The 27,426-nt window shown below is 52.7% G+C and overlaps 1 protein-coding gene across 2 annotated transcripts in view; it reads left to right on the top strand.

The window, feature by feature from the left end:
• The first annotated feature begins 5,488 nt into the window (after positions 1 to 5,488).
• Positions 5,489 to 27,426, top strand: part of LOC123378422 (zinc finger protein 271-like) — a 32,299-nt gene continuing 10,361 nt past the window's right edge. Inside the window, exon 1 of one of the 2 annotated variants that reach the window (XM_045032155.1) lies at positions 5,489 to 5,537. The gene's annotated coding sequence lies outside the window, so the exon portion shown is untranslated. Of the gene's footprint in view, positions 5,538 to 6,077; positions 6,255 to 27,426 lie in introns of those variants that run through there. The other variant, XM_045032154.1, reaches the window with a different exon arrangement.

Below are 27,426 nucleotides of genomic sequence, written 5' to 3'. Positions count from 1 at the left end.
GAGAACATGAAGTTTCACTTGCTGTGGCCCACGCAGTACAAGGAAGTCCCTCAGGCTACTGCTCAAGTGGGTCCACAGTCCTGGATCATCTAGACTTAAGGAACTAAACTCAGCAGCAGCTGTTTCTTGTGCCTCCACCACACTCTTCTCTGATCTACGCTTTTCTTCAGGAATGTGCATGGTTACATACATCTGAGATGGAGATATGAATGCTGCAGTAGCTGCCAGGTCACCTGCACTCTGACTAACTGGAAGATCAGGCATCTCCTCACCACTCACATCCTCACTGGGGCCGGAAGGCTCACCGGGAACATGTGTGTCTATGTATCTCAGCAGAGCTCCTTCCTGCTTAGACAGAAAAGCTTCCTTTGCTTGCTTTCTTTTTCTGAATGCTGCCCCAGAGGTGTGTTTTCTTCTTTCACTCATGACTGTTGTTCTGTGCCAGCTATGGTGGCTCTCAACACACAACTGAAGGGGAGAAATAAGCAGGCTGGTAGCAGGGCCTGAGTGAGGGACAATATCCGCGTCTTAAGGGCCTAACTGACTCCTACTACTTCAGTTGACTGCCTGTTCTCAAGTAGGTTCAGGGAAGCAGCAGGAAACAGGAAGCTCCCTGAGAAGCTGGTGTGAATCAGTCCAGGCTCCTGGGGGTGCTGGAAAGGTACATAAGAGGCGCCTCCTCCTCCTCTCTCTGCAGCTCCTGCTGCTTTCTGTCATTCCCTCTCACCTTTTCTCCTGCCTCCTGTTATGTCTCTTGTGCCCTCCCTCCTCCGGCACAGCCCTCCACCAGCTCTGTGCATCTAGAGCAGGGAGAATACATATGCACCGGCACCAGACACAATTTTCTACACTCTGGGTCCTAGTGGCGCCCCCCCAGAGTCTGGCACCTGAGGCGGCCACCTCAGTTGGCCTCATGGTAAGGCCAGCTCTGTTGCCACCCCATAAACTTTGGGTTTGAAACAGGGTTCTTCCACTGCCCCCTCCCAGTCCTCTCCGGGGAGTGGGGAGGGCAGTGAATCTACATTCCTCCAGTTGTCCACTATCTTGGCGATAGCCTGGAGAGTCTTTACCCCTTGGTGGTAGTAGGAAGTGAACCCTTAAGAATGTGGCCAAAGCATGAAGGGGCATGTCAATGTTTAGCATCTCTGGCACGCGGTAGCGTAGCTAGTGGGGTGCAGGGGAAGCAGCTGCTTCCCCTCAGCACATTTTCAAAAAAGCTGCGCCTTAGGCGGGGTTACCATGGCGCCAGGGCTGGGGCCCACGCTCTGCTCTGAAGCTTGGCCTGCCCAGCTTCCCCCAGCGTGATGCATACCCTCCCACCCCCGCCGACCAGCTGTGTCTGCCAGCAGGAGGGGAGGGGAAGAACTGAGCTCCAGCAAGCTGGGCTCCTGCAGGCAGGCTCTGCCGGCTTCCCCTAGTGTGCTGCATAAACCCTGCCCCCTCCCGGCCTCGCCGATTAGCTGTCTCCCAGCAGGAGGGAGCCAGACAGCTAATCAGTGAGGGGAGGGGGGAAGAACTGAGCTCCAGCAAGCTGGGCTCCTGGGGAAGAGGAGAGGCTGGGGCCTTGGGGAAGAAGGGGGTTGGTTGGGGCATGCCCCAAAGGGGGCAGGGGCACCCACCCACCAGTCAACTGTTTATGGGGCCCGTGGGGGCCCACGAGCCATCAGCTGTTCGGTGGGGGTGGGGGCAGTAGGGTAGCTAGCTAGGGGAGTGCGAGTGCTCGCAGGTTAGCTGGGTTTTGGCCACCAGCCAATCAGCGAGGGGAACTGCTCCTGGAGCAAAGGGCTGAGCAGCTGAGAGACCCCACCTCCTTCTCCTACCTGCTGCTTGTGGCACTGGGGCAGGTGCTTTCTCGGGCTCTGCAGCAGCCACAGCAGCTCCTAACCTCTCGCCCAGCTAAAGGCAGCCAGTAGCAGCAGCCGGTAAGTGTATTTCAAAGGGGGTCTTTCTTGTGGAGAGGGTGGCTTGAGGGAGGACTGGAAACCCCCCAGGTGGCTGTGAGAGCCAGCACCTGGCTGCTGGTGGGATGGCTGTCTGCATGGTGGGGGGCAGGGGACTGAGCCAGAGGCATCTCCAAAAACATCCCCTGCACCCGGGCAGCTGGACCAGGACAGGCATTGGTGGGGGGAGGGGGGAGGCGTGTCTCCTGTGGGGTGGGGTGTCCCTGCTTGCCCTCCCTGCCCAGGCAGAGACGCCTGCCTCACCTCTCAGAGCCAGTGGCCATGTAGTGTGCCTGGTTCCCCCACCCTGGCATCTGGGTGACTGCCTCTTAGGGGGTGAGGGGTGGAAGGGAAGAGGCAGTGGGGAAGGGATGGGGTGGGGGGGTAGGAGAGGAAAACTGAGACTATCAGGGGAGATCTTCATAGCAGTGCAATCTCTGCCTTGGGGGTGTGGATGGAATTGTCTCCCAAGGGAAGGCTGGAATGAACTATCTGCTGTTGTGTTTGCCAGAGCACATGGACTAAACTAAACATATTACAAGTCCAGGCACCATGTTGGGGGGCAGGGAGAAGTTGCCTGATTTTCCCTCTCCTATCAGGGGAAACCTGAATTGTCTCCTAAGGGTGTGGCTACACTTGCAGCTGTACAGCGCTGCAGCAGGAGTGCTCCTGCCGCAGCGCTTTGAAGTGCGAGTGTGGTCGCGGCACCAGCACTGGGAGAGAGCTCTCCCAGCGCTGCAGGTACTCCACCTCCGCGTGGGGATTAGCTCCCAGCGCTGGGAGCCGTGTTCACACTGGGGCTTTACAGCGCTGTAACTTGCTGCGCTCAGGGGGGTGTTTTTTCACACCCCTGAGTGAGAAAGTTGCAGTGCTGTAAAGTGCCAGTGTAGCCAAGGCCTAAGGGAAGGGCTTGTGATCCTGTTGGGAGGAGCGGGAGGCATTGCTGAGTCCCAGGGTTGAGTAATTCTCTGGTGATGGTGGTCATTAAGTTACTAATTGTCATTCACTTGCTGCACACAATGGCTGGTGATGGTTGTTTAACATCCACCAGCCATTTGGTCAATGCCTTGTTTCTTGGGAGTTGCCTTCTGTAACTTCTCTAATTTCATCCCACCGTCCTGTGAGTACAAATTCTGGTTCTAAGGACCTGGATCCCATATTGCCTTACACTGGGATTGGGAATTAGTGCCCTGACATGCAACTCCTCCTATTGTGCCAGTGTAGATCCTGCTGTTAGTACAGCTATTTGCAGGTGCCCTTGTGTTTAGCTGAAACTTTGGACTTAGTTTAGTGGGGATGGACTCAGAGGCTGAGAGCTAAACTGACACTACTATCCTGCTGTGTGGATCCCAGTGCGCTTGTACTGTGAATTTTTGGCATGCACATGTGGCTATATTTATCTCATTGTCCTGATATTGCTACTTCCTTGGCGTGATGATGACATTATGCTAAGATGAATTGTGAAAATAGTGTCCTGGTGTGATGGTCACTCTGTGCTGTTCATGTGAATCTTGCACTTTTGTATGCTGGGTTGGTGTAGCCCTGTTGTTCCCAGGAAATTAGAGCCACAAGGTGGGTGAGATAATATCTTTTATTGGAGCAACTTTTGTTGGTGAGAAAGAGAGAGAAGCTTTGGAGCTTTCACAGATTCTGTCGTCTTCTTGAAGAAGAGTTCTGTGAAAGCTCAAAAGCTTGTCTGTCTCTCTCTCACCAACAGAAGCTGCTCCAATAAAATATATTATCTCACCCACCTTGATATATATTCCCCCACCCACCCAGCTTTCCAGGAGTGAGTTTTCATGATGACATGGGAAGTGCTCTGACTGGTCCTGACTTCTCTGTATCAGCCCCTCATGCTTGCACTGCAGCCCAGTGCCTGGGGGCTGGGTGCCTGCAGCACTGAGACTGTGTGAGATCAGGGACTCACAGACCCAGCTGGGAGGGGAAGGGCACCTGCTCCTCAGCCTCTCTCTCTTGCTGCCTCCTTTTCCCGAGTGGCCTCATGATGCACAGAGCCAGTGTGGCTAGATGCTGCATTGGAGAGTCTCCCATGCGAACCCCCAACAGACCCTGCCCACCTCTGCCCAATTGTCTCTCTCATGCGTGGGACTGTGCCCCCCACCCCTTGCTCCTGTGTGCTGCCTGCTTCCGGGAGCCACACAAGAATGATATTGTTTTATAAGTACATGTGTTATTTTGCATTTTAAATATAAAAAAGGTTTACAGTATGAAATATAAAATAAGTAAATAACGTGTTTTATTTCAAGTACAAAATAAATATGTATAACAAATTTAAAAGTATGTAACTAGTAATTTGATATGGCAGCGGGTGGCGCCTTTTTTTATGTGTTCGCTCCCCCTGATGTTAGAACCTGGCTACGCCACTGCTGGCATGTAAATACCTTGCAATGCTGGCTACAAAAGTGACATGTGAATGCCTGTTTTCACGTTCAGTGACATTGTAAATAAGAAGCGGGCAGCATTATCTCCCATAAATGTAAACAAACTTGATTGTTTTACCAATTGGCTGAACAAGAAGTAGGACTGAGTGAACTTACAGGTTCAAAAGTTTTACATTGTTTTGTTTTTGAGTGCAGTTCCCTAACCAAAAAAAAACAACACCCAAACAAACCGATATTTCTAAGTTGGACTTTCACATTAAAGAGATTGCACTACAGTACTTGTATGAGGTGAATTGAAAAATACTATTTCTTTTGTTTCTCTTTTTAATACTGCATATACTTGTAATCAAATATAATAATATACACCTCTACCCCAATATAACGCGGTCCTTGGGAGCCAAAAAAAAAAATCTTACTGCATTATAGGTGAAACCGTGTTATATCAACCTTGCTTTGACCTGCCGGAATGAGCAGCCCTGCCCCCCGGAGCGCTGCTTTACCACGTTATATCCGAATTCATGTTATATTGGGTTGCGTTATATTGGGGTAGAGGTGTAAAGTGAGCACTGTACACTTTGTATTGTGTTGTAATTGAAATCAATACATTTGAAAATGTTGAAAAAACATCCAAAAATATTTATAATTTTTAATCAGTATTCTATTATTGTTCAACAGTGCAATTAATAATGATTAATCAGTTTTTAAATTTTTAATGAAGTTAATTTGTTTTGAGTTACTCACTTAAGTTAAATAAGATTGACAGCCCTAACGATAATTATTCTTTGAAAGGTGCATGTAAACTATTTTGCTGAATCCATGTTCCTTTGGTAGCGTGAAACTGCCTTTACAGTGGATAACAAGAAAAGGAGAATCAGATTCAGGGAATCAGAACGGTAGATAAGACAAATTTGTAAGCTGTTATGAGGCTTGATGCGGACATATAGCTGCTGAAGGATTCTTTTAAACACTAAAAATATGTCTGACAATTGTAACTGGAGAGGTGTATGTAAAATATTTCCGACTCCACACTCTTTTGGTAGCTCAGTACGTCATTTTAAATAGGGAAGGGCAGCCAGGGCTCGGCATTGGGATGCACTGTGCCTTTAAGAAGGAAGCCCGTGCTGAGATGTACCATCCCGGGAGAGGGGAAAATGCCACCCACCCCCTGGTCCCCCATGTCAGACAGCGCAGATCGGTCAGTTTTATCCTCTCTGCCCCGCGGTTCCCCCTCCCCGGCGGTGCCTGTGCCCCAGTCTTACCCCAGCTCCTACCCCCCGCCCCTGCCTCCCCCCGGCCCGTCCCTCCCCCCAGCTGTTTGCTCCTGCACAGACTCCGCCCATCCCCCCTCCGGTTTGCCCCCTGCGGCCCCAGGCCAGCAGGACACGGGCCCGGCCCCGGGCAGGGGCAGATGTGCCCGGGCAGCTGGAGGAGCCCGGCCCGGCCTGGCCCAGCCCGTCGGGCGCCTGCAGCAGCGCGGGGACCGGCCGCCCCGGCCCGGGAGCGGAGCTGGGCCGGGGGCGCAGAAGCACTTTCCTGCCCCGAGGTCTCCCCGCGCCGTGCCCGGCCCGGGAGCTGCTGCGGGCGGAGCGAGCCCCGGGGCGGGGCGCGCTGCAGGCAGCCGGGGGGTGGGTGGGGGCTGCGGCGGCTGCGGGACACAGGAAGGGGCTGGAGCAGCGGAGCGGGCGGCGCCGGGAGCAGGGAGCGGGCGGGGGGCGGCGCTGGGGAGAACAAAGGGCCGAGCGGGGCCGGGGCCGGGCCATTGCGGGGCGCTGCCGCCTCCCTCCCTCCCGCCGCCCCGAGCCGGGGCTGAGCCGCTGCTGCTCCCACGGGCGGTGCCGGGGAGACCTTCGCTGCAGCGGGGACCAGCCCCGGGCCCGGCTCTGCCGGCGCCAGCTCCGGCCCGGAGACCCAGGTAACCGGGCCGGGCCGGGCCGTGACTCTGCGCCGCGTCCCCCCCGCCCCGGGATCTGCCCCCGCGCTGGGACCGCGCCGCCCGCGGGCGGCCCCGGGACAAGGCCGGGGGCTGAGCGGGGAACAGACGCGGCGGGGCGCGGGGGCTCGGCAGGCGGGGGGCGGGGTGACAATATGGCGGGGGCGGAGGGAAAAGGGGGGTGGGGGGCGGAGAGCCCGTGTCAGGCGGGGTAGATTTACCCATCTCCGTGCAGCCGGGGCATCGCAGGGGGGGAGAAGAGCAGGTGCCCACACGGGGGTCGGGGGGGGGGGTGTGTGTGAAATCCCCTCTGGTTTCACCGCTTCCCTCTCCCAGACTGATCAGATCCTCCCGGCGCTGCCCCGTCGCTCCGGAATTAGCAAACAGGGATGTCAAACCCCGGTCGCTTTCCCGTCTGCTCTCTCCCATGACCGAGTGCCTCTGTTCTCGGCCACGGCGTTTGCCCCGTTCGCTCCCCAGTGCAGAATTTACAATCCTCAGATTTGGGGGGTTTCCTGCCCATTTTATCTGCAGCAATTTGTCCTTGTTCAGGGGGGAAATTGTTGCCGCGAGTCATTTGCCAAGTAGGAACGGGGTGATGGGTGCAGTTTGGCAGAGCCGTGGGGCACGGCTGCATCTGGGGTGGGAGCCAGCAGCAGGGCGGGGAAGGGAGGCTGCCCAGCCCCATTGATTCCCTTTCTCCCCCACCCCAGGCCCCTTCAGCCACTAGCTGCCCGTCCCATTGCCAGACCCCACTGCCCACCCCCAAGGCCGCCTGGCTCCTCCACCCTCCCTGCTCCTATTAAAGCAGCATTGCCCAGGGCTCCCTGCTGCCCCAGTGAATGTCAGGCAAGGGGGACCCGGCTCTTTGTGCTGTTCGTTGTACACAGCTGTGTAATCCCCTAGTGGGGCACTCGCCTCTGGAGGATCTCCGAGCAGCAGGGTGCAGCATCCCAGACCTTGTCTCCTCCTGCTGTTCCCTGCAGGCCGCCGGCCAGCTTGGTGGGAATCCCGTGGTCGGGCCTCTGGCCGAGTCCTAAAATCTCAATGAGTCCTTGCCAGGGCATTAGAGTCCAGGAAAGAAGCAGTCTGCTCCTCCTCACTAGGGCCTTCAGCTCCAGCCCCTTTTAATTCAGCCCTTTGTTCAGGCTCCCAGAGGAGGCCTGTCTCCTTTTGGGAGCTCACACCATTTTACCTGTTGCCAGGGGAACCCAGGCCTGGCCATTACCCCAAGTTCAAACCCAGGGACCCTATACACAGCAGCCATGTGCTGCTCGCGCCAATCCATCACTGCTATTTCCCTGGGCCGCTTCCTACCACCATCCTCAGGTTCTTCTCTCTCACCAGGCCAGGGAAGAGCCCCCTGGCTTTCCTCTTCTGGTCCCAGCCGCGGTCTGACTGACCTGCTGTGCCCCTGCAGCTCCTTTTATCTGAGCCTGCTGGGCTCTGAGTGGCTGCTTCTCTGAGGCCTGTGTAGGCACTAGGCAGGCCCAGAGGACTCGCCGCTTCCTGGGGCGGGATGTAGTAAGATCCTAGGGAGCTGCAAAGGCCAGCTGCATCCCATCACAAGTCTCCTTAAACATTCCCACTTTCCCTCCAATTCTTCAGTATTGAGATAAAGTCCTCCCAGATATTCATGTTTTCCTCTCATATTAGGAAATGTTTAGATTTTGCTCCATTTTCTCCTCAGTTCTAAAATATTGACAGAAAATTCCTGAACATTTTGCCCCATTTTCTCTCTCGTTATCTATGATTTATTATCCCCTGAGATTTTCCCCATCTAATCATCTGATATTAACATCAAATCTCCTCAGATGATGTCTTTTTCTTAAATCCTTGAATATTGATTGATATAAAATCTGTGCACATTTTTCCCTTTCTCTCCCTAATTATCAAATATTGATATGAAATCCACTGAGATTTTCTCTTTACCTTGTATCAACTGTTGATATAAAATCCCTCAGACTTTTCCACTTTCCTCCAATTTGTGACAAATTCCTCATATTTGCTCCCTTTTCTTTTGAGAACACTGATGACCCATTTCAGATTTTGCCATTTCCCATTACAGTGGACCCTCGCTAGAACGCGAGTCTGTATAGCGCGAATTCACTTATAGTGAGGACTGCACATGGATCCCAAATTTAATTACCTTCATTGGAATCCATGGTAATGCGGTCCTCGCATTAATGCGGGACTGCACGTGGATCCAAAACCCTGTGTTCTAGCGAGGGTGCAGTGTAATTATAAGTGATTGATTTTAAAAAATCCTTTTAGGCTTTGAGGTGTTCTCCATATTTTTCAGGCCCTTCTCCTGTTTGGAGGGAACTTGCTGCCATGAGTCATTCTCCATAGTGGAGGTTGCAGAGAGGTTAAATTTCCCCCTCATGTTTGAGAATCATTTGTTTTCCCTCTTTATCTCCATTTAAATCCACAGGGTTGCTGATCAGAGTGACTTGCCCCATTTCAGATACACATCCCAGGCAGAGCCTCACCCTCTCTGGGCCTCACACAATCTGGTGTCTCCCAGACCCTGACTGACTTTTCCTTTCCCCTGATGGTGCGAGACAAGGGGTTCACTCCCCTCAGGGGGCTGCTCTGTGTGTGGATGGGTCCCTGTTCCCCTGGGCATTGCCCAGAGCGGCTGAGACACCCCATCCTCCTGTACTAACTCACATTCCGATAGCTGCTTTCACCAGAAGGGTCCCCAGAGCCCGTGGTGAACAGTCACCCTGAGAAAAGAACAGGAGTACTTGTGGCACCTTAAAGACTAACAAATTTATTTTAGCATGAGCTTTCGTGAGCTGCAGCTCACTTCTTCGGATGCATGGAATGGAACACACAGACAGGGGATATTTATACATACAGAGAACATGAAAAGGTGGAAGTATGCATACCAACAGGCAGAGTCTAATCAATTGAGATGAGCTATCGTTAGCAGGAGGAAAAAAAACTTTTTGAAGTGATAATTAAGATGGCCCATAGAAGGTGTGAGGAGAACTAGATTCATAGGGAAATAGATTCAATTGGTGTAATGCGGATACAGACTAACACGGCTGCTACTCTGAAACCAGTCACCCTGAGGGGTCTCTTCCTGCAGTGCTGAGACCCAGCCACCTCTGGGGTGGGTCCATCACAGCCATTATTAGCCCATGACAGGGCATGGAAGTTTATTGAATCTCCTGGCTCCTCCATCCCTTACTGTCTCCTGTTAAAGCAGCATAGCCCAGGGCTGTGTGAATGGCCGGACGGGGGCGGTGATAACTTTCTCTCCATTGATCAAATACCAATATAAAATCACCACAAATGTTGTTTCTCTTCCCCTTCAGAACTGTAGGATGTTCAGGGTTTGGAGGGAAGATCGTTTCCCTGAGTCCTTGCCCCAGATGTGGGGAGCAAGAGAGAGGGGGAAGCGTGGAACCTCCCCTCCCAGGATGTGTTTAAAGAGATTTTGGCGTCTTCCCCTCCCCAATGTCACATTTCTGGTCTCATTGACTCCTGAGTCGCTGCAAGGAAGGAAAAGGAGTGACTTTGGATTAACATGGGAGCCAATAAGAACCCAGAAGTGGTGTCCTTAGCTGCTGTCACCAGAGGGCTCTGGCTGTTGCTAAGGGAGGGGAGGCTGCTCTCTCTCTCTCTCTTCACTCAAGGTATCAGGGTTGAGTTTCTTCGGTGGGATGGTGCTGCCTCCCCTGTGATCTGGGAGCCCAGGCTGAGCCGCTGCTGCTCCTCAGCAGGGTCTGTGCTGTGGAGAGACCTTCATTAAAGCCTCCTCCGTGCCCAGTCCAGGCAGGTACTTCCTCCAGTGGCTGGAACTAGCCCCCTAAGGCAGCCCCAGGCTCTGCCAACACCAACTGCTGAGCCGGAGACTCCGGGTGACAGAGAGACCGTGGGGATGGTCAGAAAAGTGACTCTGCACAGATGTCACCAGGAGCCTCGGATCTCACAGCCCCTGGGAATCTGCTACTTGTTGTTAATGCACCTGTGGGCGGGATCCGAGCTGCCTTTACAGCAGTGAAGCCACTGATCTCCTGCCAGGATCTGCCCAGTGGCAAAACTGGGGATTGAGGAGAGGAAGAGACCGGCTCAGTGGGGTTCCCCTTTGTGTGTCTGGGGTATGGAGGTGCCAGGCAGGGAAGGGTGGGGGAAGGACAGAGCTGGAGGGGGAGACAGTGTGAGTTGGGAGCAGTCAGGAAATTGGTTGGGGGGAGAGCTTGAAATCCCCTCTGATTTTGCCACTTCCCTCTGAGAGATTTATAAAATCCTCTCCAATTCTGTCACATTTCTCTTTAATTATCAAATGTGGATATCGAATCTATGTTGATTTTTTTTCTTCCTTTCCTCTCAGATTATTGACAATTTCTCCATTCAGCTTTTGCCCCATCTTCTCTCTAATTCTCTGGTGTCAATTTAATATTTCCTCAGATGTGGGGTGTTTCCTACCCCTGGTCTCTGCAGTGCTTTGTCCGTGTTTGGTGGGGAATTGTTGCCCTGAGCCATTCCCCAGGTTGGCCATTCTCTACTGGCAACGGGGCAGGGAAGGGGCACATGAGGGGGAGAAGCAAATCTCCCACATGGAGACTGCCCAGCCCCAGGTTACCCAGTGCCAGCTGCTGCCCCACGCCATGACCCAACCCTGCTCCCCACATCCCCACTGCCAGTCATCCCTGCTGCTCCTCCCTCCCACTGCCAGGGAACCTCCCAGCTCCATCCCCCTTCCTTTCCCATCTTCAAGTTGCCTTGTCTGGGGATGTGAATGTCAGGAGGGGCGGAGAACCATCCTTTTCCGTGTGTTTATTGAACATCCATATTCACTGACAACTTCATTAATGCAGCGCTAAGGGTGCCCAGTGCTGTCCTGAGCCCTTCCAGCACGTCAAGTTCAGCAAAACTCAAACCTCTCAAAAGTAGGAAAGCCAGAGTGAAGGTCCATGCCTGTGCAACCTTAACTCTGTCCCTTTGGAGTGGGCAATAGCCACTGGGAGTTATCCACATGTACTCCGACTGGATTCACTGGGCTGCCTGAAGCTGTAGTGAATGGCAGAGGCATTAGTTGGAGCAGGTGGGTAGAGGTGTGATTGTGAGGTGAGGAAATCTGGGGATTAATTCGAGGATTGATGCAGAGCTGTGGTTGTGACATGAGGAGCTGTGGGTCTGAGTTCCCCCGGCCTGATCGAGGGGAAGAGGTGCATGTGTACCTAGAGCATCCAGTCTGTATCATTTGCACACTGAGTTGTATCGTTTGTGTTAACACAGGGGTCTCCCTGCCATGGGGATTGTCAGCAGTTCAGTGAAACAGGAGAGCTGTCTGTGTGTTTGATGATGGCTAAGTGAAAGAGTGTTGGAGGAAAATCCAGTGACTGTGTTCCTGGAAGCTGCGCTGTTGGGCGGCTGCCCAGGAGAGATTCAAGTGTCGTGCAGTTGATTAGCAGAGCCACGCACATGCAGCTGGCAGCGTGTGTTCAGGTGCCCCTCGCCCCCGCTGCTTTGCAGCCACATTGCTCTTGCAGCTGCTCCTGGGACCCTCCCGCTGGCTGTGCAGAGCGGGGGGGGGTGGAGAGGGAATTGATGTTATGGGGTCCCCCAGCCTCAGTACCCCATCTCTGCAGAGCAGGGTAGAGGGGATAGGGCTCAGAACTTGCAGCAGCTCTGAGGTCTAAACAAGCCTCTGTGTATGTGTGCGCCTTAAGAGGCAGTGTACGGTCTCTTGGAGACTTCCCCAGTAGCCAGCACACTGTGTGTGTGTGTCTACCCCTGCCCATGTACCCCATCTCCGCAGAGTGGGGTAGAGGGGACATGGTTCAGGAGGAGGAGAGCTTTCAGTGAGTGCCTTAAAGAGACAGTGGATGGCATCTCTCAGAAACTTCCCCAGCAGCCAGCACAAATAAAGTCTCTGTGTGTGTCACACATCTCCCAGTGTTGTTGTTGTTGTTGTTGCTACTTCTTGGTAGTTCCTGCAATGCATATACATTCTCTGTAATTTTATTCTTTCAAAGTTCGGTTATTTTAGTTTTTGACTGGTCTGTGCATTTCATAATTTTTATTTCTCTTACACTTAAATTTAATTTTTTGAGTAGTGAATTCTAAAATGCCTAACTTGTCCTGGCTGGAGTAATTATCCCTATTGGTAACTTTTAAAAAATATATATTATATCAAGGTTTTTGTTTCTGCTGGTGGCTCACATTACCTTGACGCACATAACAAAATTTATTCCGCATGTGGGTGGAAAAAATTAAACGGAACATTGCGTGAGACTAATGGAGATGGGGCTGCTCAGTGTAACAAGTGTGGGATTGTTTCTGAGGAGCAGGCTCCATGTCTGAGTGTAGAAGAGCTGCAGGTAGGTCCTGTTCAGTGCAGCTCACCTAAAACCAGATTCTGTCTCAGCAAAGGGGAGAGGTTTGTGCTGCAGCTGTTAAGAACATAAGAACGGCCGTACCGGGTCAGACCAAAGGTCCATCTAGCCCAGTATCTGTCTACCGACACTGGCCAATGCCAGGTGCCCCATAGGGAGTGAACCTAACAGGCAATGATCAAGTGATCTCTCTCCTGCCATCCATCTCCATCCTCTGACGAACAGAGGCTAGGGACACCATTCTTACCCATCCTGGCTAATAGCCATTTATGGACTTAGCCACCATGAATTTATACAGTCCCCTTTTAAACATTGTTATAGTCCTAGCCTTCACAACCTCCTCAGGTAAGGAGTTCCACAAGTTGACTGAGCTCTGCGTGAAGAAGAACTTCCTTTTATTTGTTTTAAACCTGCTGCCTATTAATTTCATTTGGTGACCCCTAGTTATTGTATTATGGGAAGAAGTAAATAACTTTTCCTTATCCACTTTCTCAACATCACTCATGATTTTATATACCTCTATCATATCCCCCCTTAATCTTCTCTTTTCCAAGCTGAAGAGTCCTAGCCTCTTTAATCTTTCCTCGTATGGGACCCTCTCTAAACCCCTAATCATTTTAGTTGCCCTTTTCTGAACCTTTTCTAGTGCTAGAATATCTTTTTTGAGGTGAGGAGACCACATCTGTACACAGTATTCGAGATGTGGGCGTACCATGGATTTATATAAGGGCAATAATATATTCTCAGTCTTACTCTCTATCCCCTTTTTAATGATTCCTAACATCCTGTTTGCTTTTTTGGCCGCCTCTGCACACTGCGTGGACATCTTCAGAGAACTATCCACGATGACTCCAAGATCTTTTTCCTGAGTCGGTGTAGCTAAATTAGCCCCCATCATGTTGTATGTATAGTTGGGGTTATTTTTTCCAATGTGCATTACTTTACATTTATCCACATTAAATGTCATTTGCCATTTTGTTGCCCAATCACTTAGTTTTGTGAGATCTTTTTGAAGTTCTTCACAATCTGCTTTGGTCTTAACTATCTTGAGCAGTTTAGTATCATCTGCAAACTTTGCCACCTCACTGTTTACCCCTTTCTCCAGATCATTTATGAATAAATTGAATAGGATTGGTCCTAGGACTGACCCTTGGGGAACAGCACTAGTTACCCCTCTCCATTCTGAGAATTTACCATTAATTCCTACCCTTTGTTCCCTGTCCTTTAACCAGTTCTCAATCCATGAAAGGGCCTTCCCTTTTATCCCATGACAGCTTAATTTACATAAGAGCCTTTGGTGAGGGACCTTGTCAAAGACTTTCTGGAAATCTAAGTACACTATGTCCACCGGATCCCCGTTGTCCACATGTTTGTTGATCCCTTCAAAGAACTCTAATTGATTAGTAAGACACGATTTCCTTTTACAGAAACCATGTTGACTATTGCTCAACAGTTTGTTTTTCTATGTGTCTGACAATTTTATTCTTAACTATTGTTTTGACTAATTTACCCGGTACCGACGTTAGACTTACCGGTCTGTAATTGCCGGGATCACCTCTAGAGCCCTTTTTAAATATTGGTGTTACATTAGCTAACTTCCAGTCATTGGGTACCGATGCCGATTTAAAGGACAGGTTACAAACCTTAGTTAATAGTTCCACAACTTCACATTTGAGTTCTTTCAAATGTTGTGAGCCCTATTACCTGAGTGTTATGTGGCATTCGTGCTGTGGAATGGAGCTAATGCTGCTAGTGTTGCTGCTCTCAGAACGCCAATGTTGGGTACAGTAGCAGAAAGGGCAGCGTGTGGGTTCAGCAGATCTCGATGTTGTTCGTAAGGGCCACAGGTTGGGTTCAGTGGTGAAGGCGCTTGGCCAGGTTTACTGTTGACAAAGCACAGCACTACAGGATACTTCTACATGGAACCAAGGAAAACCTACATTTCATATGTTAGTTAGGGGCTAGGATTAGAAGCAGAGCTATCATTTCTGTTGCTTAGCAACCGTATCTGGAAAAAAATTAAGAGTCTCCTCAGCTGTTGCATTCCTGAAGCGTTAGAATAGTTACTTTACTGTACTTATTTAAGTAAAGTTACCATCTTATGTATTTTAGTGGTTTTTAGTTGCGCTGTTTCTTCCTGCAACCTGGGTTTCTGTAATAACTCTAACTTTGAAAACAAAGAGGGCAGAAGCGAGGAGCGAGCGGGTGGAGCGCAATATAGGGAGGGAGGGAGACATGAGCCAAGAGAGGTTCATGAACTCTGTGTGGTGATTTTAAAGTACAGACAGCAGCCGTGAGCCTGACAAACTGAGAGAGGCTATAAAGGAAAACTTAACCAGTATGTGAAAATATTTGAGCATAAAGGTTCTATAATTAGCTCTGTGTGGGGAGTGGGGCTCCGTGGGTTAAAGCAAAGGGCTGGAAACCTGTACCCCTGGTTTTGTTCCTGGCCCGGGGAGGAGAGTGGGGGTTGCCTCCTGCTTCCACAAAACCTGAATTTGGTCTCCCAGTGCCTGTTGCTTTTGTCTGCCTGCCAAATGGATTGCTGGGGTTCCCTGCTGCAGTTAGCCAGTTCTGGGGAACTCCATGCATATTTTAAAGATTTTTTTAGCCTGTGTTTGCCAGCCTAAATTTTTTTCCTCTTGCTGGCTGCGTTTTTTCTGACGATACATTAATTCCTGGTGTTGGCCCATGTACTCTAGGTGTTTTACTTTGAAATCCTTTTTTATCCACGCTCCTGTGATCAAAAGCAGCCCCTGTTGCCTAATGTGTTCTGTGACCTATTCCATTTCCTCCTCCATCTTCTTTACCAATGTAGGGAAAGTATTGTTTGCTACTTCTCCCTCCTGTGTGCTTACTTCTCCCGTTCTGACAAGGCACCAATCTGGATTTCGGTATCACTGGAACACAGCTCTCATCATACGGTGGTGGCTGCAGTGTGATGGCCCCTACGCGTGGGCTGCTTAATGGTTCTTGGTTTGGGTCATTCTACATGTCCCCATTCCATCCCAGGTTCCATCCCTTAATTTTGCTCGGGCCACCCTTCTCCATTTCTGTTCCCACCCATCAGGCACTATCTAAGTACCTGGAACCAGTGATGAGCTGCCAAAATATTAACAACCGGTTCCCTCCTCCTCACCCCACGAGGGGGTTGTGCCCCCCTCTACCCCCCGGGACTCCTGACCCATCCACCCCCCTTCCCTGTCCCCTGACTGCCCCCTGCCGCCCCATCCAACCCCTCCTCTCATTCCTGATGGCCCCCCGGGACCCCTGCCCCATCCAACCCCCTTCTCTCTATCCCGACTGCCCCTGGAACCCCTGCCCCTGACGCTTCCCACCGCCCCATCCAACCCCTGGTCCTTCCTGACTGCCCCCCCCAGGACCCTTGCCCCCATTCAATTCCCCTGTTCCCTGCCGTCTGACCGCCCTGAGTCCTGACCCTAATCCACCCCCCGCCCTCTATCCAACACCCCCTCCCTGCCCCCCTTGGTGCGCTGCCTGGAGATGGGGGCCGCGCCACCCAGAGTCGGGGCTTGGAGCCACGGGCGCCAGGCCGGAGTTGGGGGCCGGGCCAGAGCCGCTGGCCAGCCCGAAATCGGGGGCTGGCCTGCAGTCGGGGCTGGGGGCCAGCCCAGAGCTGGGGGCCGGAGCCGCTGGCCAGCCTAGAGTTGGGGGCCGGCCCGAAGTTGGGGCCGGGGGCTGGCCCGGAGCCACTGGCCAGGCCGGAGTTGGGGGCCAGGCCGAAGTCAGGGACTGGGGGCTGAGTCGGGGGCCGGAGTCGGGGGCCGGGCCAGAGTCGGGGACCGGGGGCTGGACCGGGGCCGGGGGTTAGCCCGGAGCCGCGCTGCCCGGCCAGCCAGAGTTAGGGCTGGGCCGGAGTCGGGGACCGAGGACTGGTGAGTCACTAGTGTTGTTAGTGCTGCAGAGTGGTGCTGGCACTGCAAAGTTGTCAGTGCTGCTAGTGCTGCCGTTCTTGGCGCTCCAGGGTGCTCTGCACTGGCAGGGAGTGCAGGTTGCTGGTTCTGCAGACCTCAGTGCTCTTCATTAAGAGAGGCCACCGGGTTAGCTCAGTGGCAATGGCTCTCGGCCAGGTTTATTGTTGTCAAAACACAGTACCAGTGCCCCATAGGAGCTCCAGGCATGCTGACACAGGTATGTCCCCAACAAGAGACCAGTTCAGTCACCATAACATGACAGCAGCAAAGAGTCCTTTGGCACCTTATAGACTGACAGAGGTATTGGAGCATGAGCTCTCGTGGGTGAATACCCACTTCGTCGGTATACGTCTGTTAGTCTACAAGGTGCCACAGGACTCTTTGCTGCTTTTACAGATACAGACTAACACGGCTCCCCCTCTGAAACATAACATGACAGTATCCCCTAAGACCAGTACAAAGATGCCTCTCCTATGACTTCTCCTTTTATACATGGATACAGACAAGTAATGTATTATGCTCCAGATGCTGTTAGTTTGCACCCTAATCCTTGTACCTGCTAGTTTGAACAAAACATCTTTATGCGTTATGATGTCATCCCCCCCCCCCCCCCCAATCTTAGGAGGTGCATTCCTGTACTATGTCCTGGGAATTTGTTTACGTAGTTAGATCAGAACTTTGGGTGTTCTTGTACCATCTTCTCAGATCAGGATAGTGCTTACAAAGTGTTAGCTAATACCTAGTGTGTAGCTATTCTGCCAAGGCCAGGCCTGTTCTGATTCTCAGCCTTTGGTCCATACTGTTAGTTATGCCTCGGTTTCCAGCTGGACATTCGTCCTGTTTGCTGTTGTCAACTAATCACCAGTTGGCAAGAGTAAATGGGACAAATGCCTCGTTTTGCCAAAAAGGGGCTTGGGGAGGGTGAGTGGCTGGGCTTGGGCCAGCCCTGCATGGAGGAGGAGGGGGGCTTTGGCAAGTGGCTTGGGACAGCTCAGTGCAGGGTGAGGTAGAGACTCAGGCCACCTCTCGGCGGGGGAGGAGGGAGGGTGGAAGGGCCTGGGGCCAGCTCAGTGCAGGGAGGGTAGGGAGAGGGGGCTCGGGCTGGCTCCATGCAGGGGGGCGGGGGGAGAGGGGGCTCGGGCTGACTCCATGCAGGGGGGCGGGGGGGGGAATGAGAGGGGGTTCATGCAGGGGGAGGGAGAGGGGGTTTGGGGCAGGTCTGTGCACGGGAAAGGGGGCTTGGGGCAGCTCCGTGCAGCAGGGAGGGAAAGGGAAAGGGGGTTCGGGCTAGCTCAGTCCAGGTGGCGGAGGGAGAAGGGGCTCAGGCTGGCTCTATGCGGGAGGGAGGGCAGAGGAGAAGGGGAATGGGCTGGCTTCGTGCAGGGGGGCGAGGGAAAGGGAGAGGGGGCTCGGGCTGACTCCATGCAGGGGGGTGGAGGCAGGGCCGGTTTAACCACTAGGCCAACTAGGCGGCGCCTACGGTGCAAAGATTTGGGGGTGCCAAAAAGCGGTGCCCCAAAAAAATTTTTACACTACAGTGGAGTCACGTCTTATGCGGGGGTTAGGTTCTAAGGTCAGCGTGTAAGAGGAAAATCGCGTATAGTGAAAATTACCATGAAGTACAGAACACCCGGTATACACTGTATACACTAGAACAGGGGTCCTCAGCCTACGGCACGCAAGCTGATTTTGTTTTAATGGCAGGCTGCGGGTGCCGGCGGCCGCTGAGCCCGCTGCCAGCCTGGGGTTCTGTTCACTCAGCAGGCTGAGGGGGTCAGCAGCGGGCTGAGCAGGCCGGCCACTGACTTCTGCCAGCCGAGGTGCCAGCTGCCGGCCCCACTCAGCCCGCTGACAGCCGGGGTCCCAGCCAGTGGCTCTGCTCAGCCTCTTGCGGCCTGGGTGAACTGCAGGGGGGTGGGGGAAAGGGAGGGGGCTCCAGCCAGCTCGGGTTGGGGGGGAGAAGGGAGAGGTGGCTTGGGCCGGCTTTGTGCAGGGGGGAATGGAGAGGGGGCTTGGGCCTGCTCTGTGCAGGGGGGAATGGAGAGGGGGCTTGGGCCGGCTCTGTGCAGGGGGGAGAGGGAGCTTGGGCCGGCTCTGTGCAGGGGGGCGAGGGAGAGGGGGGGCTTGGGCCGGCTCCATGCAGGGGGGCGAGGGAGAAGGGATTCAGGCTTCGGGCCAGCTCCGAACAGGGGGGCAGATATCACGGCATCACCGGGCAATACTCTGGAACTACTCCGTATGAAGGCAGTCAGGACTCCGACTGAGCAGACTGTCTCCAGGGCAAGACGCTTACACAGCTTAGACCTTCCTGGGTCTGATCTTGGAGCATTCAGCGTCCCCTTCCCCACCGTGCGCTTCCCACAGCGAGTCTGCACAGGCGTCTCGGGGAGCCAGAGGGCCCTGCACCCCCAACTCCGCAGTCAGACGTGACTCTCAGCCAGCCAGTAAAACAGAAGGTTTATTAGACCACAGGAACTCAGCCCAAAACAGAGCTTGTAGGTACAGAAAACAGAACCCCTCAGTCAGGTCCATCTTCGGGGGTGGGGAGCCCAGACCCAGGTTCTGGGCTTCTCCCCGTCTCCCCAGTCAGCTCCACACTGACACTCCCTCCAGCCCCTCCTCTGGCCTTTGCCTCTTTTCTGGGCAAGGAGGCCACCTGATCTCTTTGTTCTCCAGCACTTTCAGTTGGCACCTTTGCAGGGGAGGGGCCCAGGCCATCAGTTGCCAGGAGACAGTGTTGGCCAGTCTCTGTGCAGACCATCACATTGGCCCCCTAGGGCTCCGCAACAATCACACCCTTATCCCACCACCTAGATCCTTAAAAAATGCATAGGGGAAACTGAGGCACCCACACAGTATTCAGAGAAAACATTCCCACTTTGTCACACTGGACGAGAAGGGAGAGGGGGTTCGGGCCAGCTCCATGCAGTGCGACAGGGGGCTCGGGCCGGCTCTCAGGCCTGCTTTGTGCGGGGGAGAAGGGAGAGGGGGCTTGGGCCGGCTCCGTGCAGCAGGGCCGGGGGGAAGGGAGAGGGGGTTCAGGCCAGCTCAGTGCAGAGAGGGATGGAGAGAGGGCTCAGGGTGGGGAAGGAGAAGGGAGAGGGGGTTCAGGCAGCTCCACGCTGGGGGGATTGGGCCATCTCTGTGCAGGGGGGGAAGGGAGAAAGAGGGCTTGGGCCGTCTTCATGCAGGGGGGAGAGGGAGAGAGGGTTTGGGGTGCAGGAGGCGGCTTTGGGCTGGGACCAAGGGGTTCGGAGTGCGGGAGAGGCTCCGGGTGCAAGGGTGGGGGCAAGGTGCAGACTCTGGAAGGGAGTTTCGTTGTGGGAGGGGGCTCTGTGCTGGAGCTGGAGGTTGGAGTGCAGGGGCAGTGAGCGCTCCAGGTGGGGATGCAGGCTCTGGTGTGGGGCCAGGGATGAGGGGCTTGGGGTGCAGGAGGGGGCTCCGGGTTGGAGCTGAGGGGTTTCGGAGTGTGAGAGGAGGCTCTGGGCTGGGGCAGGGAGTTGGAGTGCAGGAGGGGGTGTTGGCTCCAGGACAGAGTTTGGGTGTGGGAGGGGGTTTGGAGTTCATGCTCCAGGCAGTGCTTACCTCAGGCAGCTCCTGGGAAGCAGCGACATGTCCCTCTGACTCCTATGCGCAAGGATTGCCAGGAGGCTCTGCGTGCTGCCCTTGCCTGCAGGCGCCGCCCCTGCAGCTCCCATTTCCGTGGTTCCCGGCCAATGGGAGCTGCGGAGCCGGCACTTGGGGCGGGAGGGGCACGCAGAGCCCCTGTGGCTGCCCCTGCATGTAGGAGCCAGAAGGACATGTCGCCGCTTCCTGGGATCCGCGCGAAGCCACCCACTGCACTGCCAACCGGACTTTTAATGGCCCGGGCAGCGGAAAACCGGACACCTGGCAACCCTAAGCACGTTCCAGGGGGCCATACATAGGCTGGGGCATCAGACACCCTTGTATATCTGTGACAGCTGCCCACGGGGGGGCATCCTCCTAAGCTGTCCTTTGATTCTGCTCTTCTCTAGGATTTGGTTCAGAGCCTCTGTTACCGGGAGCATTTAACCACGTCCCAGAGGGTTAATCCAGGTGGGAGAGGCTGGGTCTGTGCTGTAATAAAGTCATGAAGGGTATGTCTGCACTGCAATAGAACACCCGCCGGCAGGCCCCTGTCAGCTGATTTGGACTCCTGGGACTCGGGTGTTGTTATGGGGCTGGATTAATATGGGAGCCAATAAGGTCAGGGAAGTGGTGTCCTTAGCTGCTGTCACCAGAGGGCTCTGGCTGTTGCTAAGGGAGGGGAGGCTGCTCTCTCTCTCTCTTCACTCAAGGTATCAGGGTTGAGTTTATTGGGTGCGATGGTGCTGCCTCCCCTGTGATCTGGGAGTCCAGACTTAGTTACTGCTGCTCCTCAGCAGGGTCTGTGCTGTGGAGAGACCTTCATTAAAGCCTCCTCCATTCCCAGTCCAGGCGGGTACTTCCTCCAGTGGCTGGAACTAGGCCCCCTAAGGCAGCCCCAGGCTTTGCCAACACCAACTGCTGAGCCGGAGACTCCGGGTGACTGAGAGAGACCGTGGGGATGGTCAGAAAAGTGACTCGGTGCAAATGTCACCAGGAGCCTCGGATCTCACAGCCCCTGGGAATCTGCTACTTGTTGTTAATGCACCTGTAGGCGGGATCCGAGCTGCCTTAACAGTAGTGAAGCGACTGATCTCCTGCCAGATCTGCCCAGTGGCAAAACTGGGGATTGAGGAGGGGAAGAGACCAGCCGGTTCCGTACAAGGGGGATGAGGGAGAAGGAAGAAGGAGCTCAGGCTGGCTCCAAGCAGGGGGTGGATGGGAGAGGGGGCTCAGGCCAGCTCCGTGCAGGAAGGCGGGGGGAAAGTTGAGGGAGACAGGGATCGGGCCAGCCCTGAGCAGGGGAGGAAGGGAAAATAGTGCCAGTATTCAGTTCAATTGCCTTATCCACGTATACTCATGCCTGTGAGTAACCTTCCCTTCAGTCTGTTAATCATCTCCTGCTACGCAGGACTGACCCTCGGCAACGTACAGGACATAGCAGATGGCTTTGCAGCTGTGGGGTTCCCAAACTGCAGTGGAACAGTAGGCACACACAACCCTATTATGGCCATAGAGCACCTTGCCAAGGAGTACACCAACAGAAAGGGCTACTTTTCCATGGTTATGCAAGTGCTGGTGTATCACTGGGACAACACTTCACTGACATCCATGTTGGCTGGTCAGGGAACGTGCATGATGCGTACCTCTTTGCAACACAGGACTGTTCAGAAAGCTACAAGCAGGGACTTTCTTTCCCAACCAGCAGATTACCGTGGACAATACTGAAATGCCAACAGTGGGGTCCAGCTTAACCCTTACTCCCCTGGCTCATGAAGAGCAGCAAGGAGAGATTCAGCTACAGGCGCAGCAGGGCAGAATGACAGGTGAATTTGCTTTTGGTAGATTGAAAGGGCCCAGATTGGATCTAAGTGTGAAAAATATCCCAATGGTTATAGCTGCCTGTTGTGTCCTGCGTGATATCTGTGAAGCAAAGGGGAGAACTTGCTTCAGGGGTAGAGGACGGAGGTCGGCTGAGTTGGAACAGCCAGCACAAGGGCTATCAGACGAGCTCAGTGAGGAGCTACGGCCTAGGGAGATTCTGAAAGAGCACTTCCATGGCGAGCCCCAGGAATGTGCTGTGGTGCAGTGTGCTCAGCCTGGTGCTGCCGTGTGGGGGCCCGCCAGGACCTGTGTGGTGCTTGCTGCACATCTGTGCATATATCACTGCCAGTGCAGCTAATAACCTTGGGGTGCTTGCTGCTGGCATTCTCCGGTCACTTGGGCTCGTATGCCACTAGCCTGTTTGAGGCAATGATGCCTGCTGAAGTTATCGCCGAATGGCATGGGGAAGTGTCCTACCGTGGAGGAAGAAATAAGGCTGCCATCTTTAGAAACCTTCAGGAGAGGATTGCAGGGCTCCTCTGTGGAAGTTTCATCGAGATCTCTCAGCAGGATTCGAAAAACATCCCTGTGTACATAAATAAACTCCTCTGCATGGTCCTCCAGCTAACTCGAGTGGGAACAAAAAGCAGAGAACAGCTCTACCTGAAAAATAGGTAACTGTGTCCTGATAAGTTGGGGGAATCCGCACTATAGTGGGAAATAAATTTAACACTTATCCGAGATTCCTTCCCCTGCATCAGGCTCACCAGTGCTCGATTGCAGGGATTGGCTGGACTGCAGGTCCTGTCCCAAGCACAGCTGGATCCCTTGGTAGCTTGTCCCCATATTCCTCCTCCTCTTCCTCATTCACCTTCTCCTTGTTGTTCACGGCAGGGGCCTGTGACTCAGGGTCCTTGGCGGTATCCACAGTCATGTGCGGGGTCATGGTAGGGTCTCAGCCAAGCATGGTGTGCAGCTCTTTGTGAAAGCAGCCGGTCTGCGGCTCAGCACCCAGTCGATTGTTGGCCTCCCTGGCCTTGTGGTGTGCCTGCCGCAGTTCCTTGCCTTTCATGTGGCACTGCTGCTGGTCCTGGTCGTAGCCCTTCTCCTGCATCCCCCCAGCAATCTGCTTGTAGATATCGATGTTTCCATGGCTGGTTCAGGGCTGTGCTTCTACAGCCGCTTCTCCCCACAGGCCCAGGAGATCCAATGTCTCCTGTCTACTCCAGGCAGGAGCGTGTCTGGAGCATATGGCTGGCACATGCAGCTGGGTAGTAGCACACAGCAGTGGAGAGCTGAAGCTGGACAACCAGGGAATGGCATTTCAAAAATTTGCAGGGGTTTAAAGGGATGCAGGGGCTTCCAGTCTACTCCTGGGCAATGGAGTTCACAACTGTGACCAGCGTGGTCAGTGTTGGGCATTGTGGGACAGTGGCCGAAGGACTGTTATGGTTGACATGGGTAACACTGTCCACATTCGTGTTGCATTGTCCTATGTATATCGGCCATGGCTCAATGCTGCTTGGGAAGGTGATGTTACTGTGTTGGCACTTCTATCACTGGGAGACAACTTTAAGTGTAGACACGTGCACAAGTAGGTCGATGCAAGGTGGCTTATGTTGACCTAACTTTGTAGTGTAGACCAGGCCTCCGAATAGTGTGACTGCATTGGTATGTAAAAGGTGGTGGGGTGAGGCACTGTAAATAAACTGCAGGATGGTATCTACGCAAGCAAAGGTCTCTGAGTGGCCTGTGCAAAGCAAAGAGGACAGGCATAATGAGTGCTCCATCACACATGGGGGCTTGTCTGGGATCCTGCCTTTATCCATGTGGATGGAGAACGTGACAGGCAGGGGTAGACAATTATTTTCTGTCAAGGTCCAAATTTCTTGGCCAAGGTTTAGTCAAGGTCTAGACTCCAGAGAAATTAAAAAAAAAAAAAAAGATAATAAGTAAATAAAAAGATTTCGCTGCCCATTCAGAAGTGTCTGGCAGTCCGGATTTAGCCAATGGTCTGCCTATTGACTACCCCTGGATAGGGGAGCGGTTGTAAAAAGTTTGGCAGGCCAGGAGATGGAGGAAACTTTACAATGGCAAGTAGAACAGCAGAAGGAAATGCAGGAGATCTTGCAGCACTTCCAGCAGTCCCACACTTGGAGAGACAGTCCTTGCTCACCTGACAGATTGAGGAACTAAAAAGCCTGCAGGAATTTTAAGGAAGCAAGTGCGGGTACAGTAGCAACAGCTATTACAAAGTGTGGTGAGCCCTGTGGTGGGATTAGCAGCTCTGGGCACAGGGGATTGGCCTCCACAAGATGGACCCCACAGTTGACCCCAATGGATTTTTGGTCACTTTTGGGACAGAGGCTATGGGGCAGGACAGGATAAGGGAATCTGGGCCCTAGGGCTAGCTCCCTGTTGAACAGGGGAAGCTCAGGCGGCCTACCTGGCACTCGGTGACAAGCGGGAAAGGGACTACAAAGTGGTTCAGGCAGCTGTCTTAGATTGGGTGGGCCTCTTGGCAGAAAAGTACTGGCAAAAAATTTCAAGCTGCAGGATGGATGAGAGGATTATGGCCCCAGGTATTTACCCAAAACTGACAGACTGGGCCACTCATTGGCTAAGGCCAGATACCCAACATGTGGCCAACATTATGGACATTAAAAAAAAAACGAGGAGTTCGTGTGGCACCTTAGAGACTAACAAATTTATTTGAACATAAGTTTTTGTGGGCTAGACCCCACTTCATCAGATGTATGAAGTAAAAAATACAGGAGCAGTATAAATACATGAAAGGATGGGGGTGCTTTACCAAGTGTTCGGTCAGTCTAACAAGATAAATCAATTAATAGCAGGATACCAAGGGAGGAAAAATAACTTTTGAAATGGTAAGAGAGTGGCCCATTACGGACAGTTGACAAGAAGGTGTGAGTAACGGTAGGGAGAAATTAGTATTGGGGAAATTAAGTTTAGGTTTTGTAATGACCCAACCACTCCCAGTCTTTATTCAGGCCTAATCTGAAGTTATCTAGTTTACAAATTAATTCCAGTTCTGCAGCTTCACGTTGGAGTCTGTTTTTGAAGGTTTTTTGTTGTTGAAGAATTGCCACTTTGAGGTCTGTTATTGAGTGACCAGAGAGATTGAAGTGTTCTCCTACTGGTTTTTGAATGTTATGATTCCTGATGTCAGATTTGTGTCCATTTATTCTTTTGCATAGAGACTGTCTGGTTTGGCCAATGTACATGGCAGAGGGGCATTGCTGGCACATGATGGCATATATCACATTGGTAGATGTTGCAGGTGAACGAGCCCCGGATGGTGTGGCTGATGTGGTTAGGTCCTATGATGGTGTCCCTTGAATAGATATGTGGACAGAGTTGGATTTGGTTCCTGGGTTGGTGCTTTTGTTATGTGGTGTGTAGTTGCTGATGTGGTCTGGATGGAAGCTGGAGGCATGTAGGTAAGTATAGCGGTCAGTAGGTTTCCAGTATAGGGTGGTTTTTATGTGACCATCGCTTATGAGCACTGTACAGTCTAGGAGGTGGACCTTTTGTGTGGACTGGTCCAGGCTGAGGTTGATGGTAGGGTGGAAATCGTTGAAATCTTGATGGAATTCCTCAAGTGTCTCCTTCCCATGGGTCCAGATAATGAAGATGTCATCAGTGTAGCACAAGTAGAGTAGGAACATAAGGGGACGAGAGCTGAGGAAGCGTTGTTCTAAGCCATAAAAACGTTGGCATACTGAGGGGCCATGTGGGTACCCATAGCAGTCCCGCTGACTTGAAGGTATAAATTGTCCCCAAATCTGAAATAGTTGTGGGTGAGGACAAAGTCACAAAGTTCAGCCACCAGGTTTGCCGTGATGGTATTGGGGATGCTATTCCTTGTAGTCCATCTTTGTGCGGCTTCTGTATCCATCGTGGCCAGGATAGTGTTTTCTGGAAGATCATCAAAGGATTGTAGTTTCCTCAGGAAGTCAGTGGTGTCTCGAAGATAGCTAGGAGTGCTGGTAGTGTAGGGCCTGAGGAGAGAGTCTACATAGCCAGATAATCCTGGTGTCAGGGTGTCAATACCTGAGATGATGAGGTGTCCAGGATTCCCGGGTTTATGGATTTTGGGATGTAGAGATGCCTACTCCTGCTCCTGAGCCAGAGGCATCACAGTTTTGGCCCATGTCAGGCCTAGCTCTCAAGCAGGACATAGTAGGAGGACCTGGGCCTTCCCTGTCCTTCATGTCCCAGCCGTGTACCCAGTGGGAAGCAACACCATCCAACTCCTCCATGCAGAGGATGTAAACCTGCCACCCTGGGCCACTTCCTACCTCTCCTCTCTTTGAGCTTGTGGCATGGTCCCCTAGTGTCCAAACAATCTGGAACTGAACAGAGTTTAAATGAGCAGAGCCCTGCAGAAAAGGGCATGGCTTGGTGAATGCACTGCACGTGGGACTCACCAGCATCATGGTTCCCTTCCAGGTTCAATTTTCCATGTGGCATTTCAGGAGAAGGACCTGGCTTCCCTCCAGCCTGTTCATTCTAACCCATTTCCTCACTGCTTTTGGCTGGGGTGCAAGTTCTTTCGTACCAGCACAGGGGTATTATCTTGGCTGTGGGGACCTGAGAGCTGAGTTTGGGTTTGGGAGGGAATGGGATAACGAGGAGTCCCTCCTGTCCCTTCCAAGCCTTGTGCAGGTTGACATGATATACCTGGGTTGATGTTGTCCTTCTGGGTTCCTGGACCTCATAATCAATCTCTCCCACCACCACCACCCCCAACTTATCACCTTGCTTTGACGATGCCCCCCCATAAGGCTTTATGGAATATGCTTATTATTGTGTACATGACATAACTGGAATATGTTTTAGGCTGCGTATGCCATGTAACATAGCTATGTAAAGGTTATGATCTACTGAATGTATTCACCCTATTTGTATGTGTGTATCATTTTTGTATTTGAGTTATGAATATTGGCTGGGTACTGGCTTGATTTTAACTTCTTGAGAAAAGTGCAAATTAAGTGCCCAATCAAAAACCACTTAAGACAACAATGAACTTGAAGATGCCAATCCACATCTGAGTCTTCCCAGGAATGTGGCTTGCCTGGTAAAAACTGAGTCATGCATGGACATGTGGCTTGCCCATGTGACTCCAAAACTCCATCTTGGAGCTGGACTTTGCATAGGAGAGAGGAAGGGGCCTCCACCCACAGAGAGAGTCTATTTAAACCCCTGGGAGACCCCTCCATTTTGTCTGGCTAAAGAGATATCTTCTCCACCCCCAAGGATACCTGAAAGACACTGGAACAAAGGACAGTAACTACAGGGGGTGTGAGTGGTTGCTGGACCCAGAGTAGCAGGAGACTAGTCTGTGAAAGGAAGCTTACTAGAACTGGTGAGGTTTTATTTGTATTCAGTTTCTTAGACATAGACTTGTGTGTT

This window comes from Mauremys mutica, chromosome 10 (assembly GCF_020497125.1).
Source record: "Mauremys mutica isolate MM-2020 ecotype Southern chromosome 10, ASM2049712v1, whole genome shotgun sequence".
Taxonomy (NCBI): domain Eukaryota; kingdom Metazoa; phylum Chordata; order Testudines; family Geoemydidae; genus Mauremys; species Mauremys mutica.
This window is presented reverse-complemented; position numbering and strand designations above follow the sequence as displayed.